This window comes from Malus domestica, chromosome 07, assembly GCF_042453785.1.
Source record: "Malus domestica chromosome 07, GDT2T_hap1".
Lineage (NCBI taxonomy): Eukaryota > Viridiplantae > Streptophyta > Magnoliopsida > Rosales > Rosaceae > Malus > Malus domestica.
This window is the reverse complement of record NC_091667.1, coordinates 6,253,221-6,256,859: the sequence shown is the minus strand read 5'-3', so window position 1 is coordinate 6,256,859 and position 3,639 is coordinate 6,253,221.

Here is a 3,639-nt window from a genome sequence, read left to right as displayed (position 1 = left end):
CTCAGGGACTATAGGTTCCCTAATAGTCGGTGTTGGGAACTTGGCAGCTTCTAGAGGAAGTGAAGACTGGCAGAGATAAAGTTTAAAACATCAGGTCCAAATCAAAAAGATCTTAAGAATTAAAATTGTATGAAAGAAGAAAACTTACGGAGGTGCTATCATCTTCCACTAAATGAAGCATCTCTCCAGTTGTAGGATTAAACCTGATGAAGGGGTGAAACACTCCTTGGCAAGCAAGTTGCTCTCCACAGCAACAGGAACTTTGGGGGTCCAGGCAAGTCCCAATGAATAGGCCTTATCTTCAAGAAAGAAAATGGGAAGGTTGAAGCCAACCCGAGGGCGGTGAAGGCCGTTGAGACAGCGGCAAAGAGTGACAATGTCCTCTCCAGACTCACATGCAAAGCGTGATTTAGGAGCCATTACTAAATTCGAAAGGTGAAGAAATTAGCTAGAGCTAAATCAGGGAAAGATTAAAATTCGAGAGAATTTGGTGGCTCTAAGAATAAAGCTTGTTAAAGGTAATGGTCGAAAAGAGTAATGTGGAAGTTCTATAACGGGCAGGTAGTTAATGTAGGGAATTGTGGGTTAGTGCAATGGTTTATTTAAAATGGCTAAGTTAAATGGCACTAATACCTAGTTTCAACAAGCATTCAATTTTAATCATTATCAATGTCTTGATTAGCAAACTTAATAATGATTAAAAGAGGCACGGCTTGGGTAGATATTTAATGTTGAGCTCAATACAATTAAAGACCCAGGCATGCAAAAATCAGAAAAAGATTGGGCTCTGATAGTTGACAGCCCAAGATGAATTTAAAATCATTTTTTGGTAACTGATAGGTAGCAAGCCTATGGGAGAAGTGACAAGCAACAGAGGGCAGCTCACCCTCAGCAAAAAGTACTTTTCCATGGCATGGGTAGGTGATTAGCAAAAGTTGATGATGACTCACCATGCTCTAGAAGCCATCACCAAAAAGGAAGGCTTCGACTTAGGGTAGAAAAGTCTATAAAAACAATGAAGGGCACAAGCATAAACTCTCTCTCTCAACCAATCAATCAAGCAACTCTCAGTACACTCAACAGTGAAACCAGAAAAGCTTTAATTTGTTCACCCCTTGTCCATTTCAAGTCGCAGGTCCACCATATAAAGCTTTCTTTTGTCCAGTTTTAGAAGCTCTGCTACCATTCCCTTTGTTGTAGTATCGAATCCCTATAGTAAACCTTGTTTATATTTCATTTTCCTAGATTTCAATTACTGTAAAATAAAAGGAGAGGTGTCTGCAAGAGGACGAACCTTGCTGATCAAGGTTGTAATCTTGCCTGAATCTTCTTTATTTGTACTTATGTAAAATAAATATGTTGTTTATGTATCTTCCATTAAACCATATGTCATTTTTAACTAATTTCATTCAAGTTTTAGTTATGATTAACCCTGTTAAATTAACTACTCTTGTTTCTGTGTTGTTGGCCTAACAAAGGCCCCATGAAGGCACCCTTCAAACTGATAAGCGTATATTGCAGAAATCAAACAACAAACTCTGCCCAACAAGCAAGACAATGGGAAGTTATGTAAGGGACAAATCTAGCCCGAACACTAACAAAATTATAACGTAACCCTAGTACTAATTCTTATGAAAAGTGAAGTAGTAGATTTTGTTAGTACATGTAATAATTCTCAATTTTTAAATATTTACCAAAAAGAACGGAAAGGTATATTGATATGTGCAACACAACAGATGGTCGACTATTATGAGTCAGCAATACTTTTACATATGCAATTACATCTTTTATGTATGTAATTACTTCGTGTTTAAAATGAAGCTTCTAGGTATATTGATTTGTGTGACACAAAAGACGATCAACTATATGAGTCAGCAATACTTTTATGTATGCAATTACAACACCTAAACACCAACGTAAAATCTAGGTCTAAAGTAAGCCATGTAAAGAAGAAGAGATACATAATAATGATTAAAAGAGGCACCAAAATTTAGCAAACATAATAATGATTAAAAGAGGCACTGTTTGGGTGGATATTTAATGTTAAGCTCAATACCATTAAAGACCCAAGCATACGAAAATCAGAAAAGGATTGGGCTCTGACAGTTGGTAGCCCAAGATGAATTTAAAATCGTTTTTTGGCAACTAATAGACAGCAAGCCTATGTGATAAGTGACAAGCTACAGAGGGCAACTCACCCTCAGCAATAAGTACTTTTCCATGGCATGGGTAGGTGATTAGCAAAAGTTGATGATGACTTACCATGCTCTGGAAGCCATCACCAAAAGGGAAGGCTTGGACAATTAGGCTAGAAAAGTCTATAAAAGCAATGAAGGGCACAAGCATAAACTCTCTCTCAACCAATCAATCAAGCAACTCTCAGTAAACTCAACAGTGAAACCAAAAAAAGCTTCAATTTGTCTACCCTTGTCCATTTCAAGTAGCAGGTCCACCATAGAAAGCTTTCTTTTGTCCAGTTTTAGAAGCTCTGCTACCATTCCCCTTGTTGGAGTATCGAATCCCTTTAGTAAACCTCGTTTATATTTCATTTTCCAAGATTTCAATCACTGTAAAATACAAGGAGAGGTGTTTGCAAGAGGACAAACCTTGACGGCCAAGGTTGTAATCTTACTTGAATCTCTTTTTTTTGTACTTATGTAAAATAGATCTATTGTTTTTGTATCTTCCATTAAACCATATGTCATTTTTAACTTATTTTGTTCAAGTTTTAGTTATGATTAACCCTGTTAAATTAACTATTCTTGTTTATGTGATGTCAGCCTAAACTAATAACTAAGAAATTAACTTAAATGACCTTGAACTGCTTTATAAAGGAATATATGATATTATAAATAAAACTCCTTGGTCGAAAGGCAAGAAAAGAACTTAATACAGACTTAACTCATCTGTGAACAATCCTAATAATCCAAGAAGTTAATGTGACTTGTGGCACAAGAAATCAATAACTGAACAACCAAGTAAACAATCTGTTACACAAAAAGAACAGTGGCACGCTCAGATTCATATTAGTTTTGATTGTGAGCCTTAATGCCTAACAAAGGCCCCACGAAGGCACCCTTCAAACTAATAAACATATATTGCAGAAACCAAGCAACAAACTTTGCCCGACAAGCAAGACAAGGGGAAGTTATGTAAGGGACAAATCTAGCCCGAACACTAACAAAATTATAACGTAACCCTAGTACTGATTTTTATGAAGAGTGAAGTAGTAGATTTTGTTAGTACATGTAATAATTCTCAGTTTTTAAATATTTACCAAAACGAACGAAAAGGTATATTGATACGTGCGACATAAAAGACGGTCGACTATTATGAGTCAGCAATACTTTTACATATGCAATTACATCGTGTTTAAAAAGAAGCTTCAAGGTATGTTGATTTGTGTGCCACAGAAGACGATCGACTATATGAGTCAAAAATACTTTTATGTATGCAATTATGACACACGATCGACTATATGAGTCAGCAATACTTTTATGTATGCAATTACGACACCTGAACACCAACGAAAAATCTAGGTCTAAAGTAAGCCATGTGAAAGAAGAAGAGAGACGCAAATTGAAGGACCAGTCTCAGCCGCAACAGCAGCAGTAGATCCAAAGCATCTGTGTGCATATA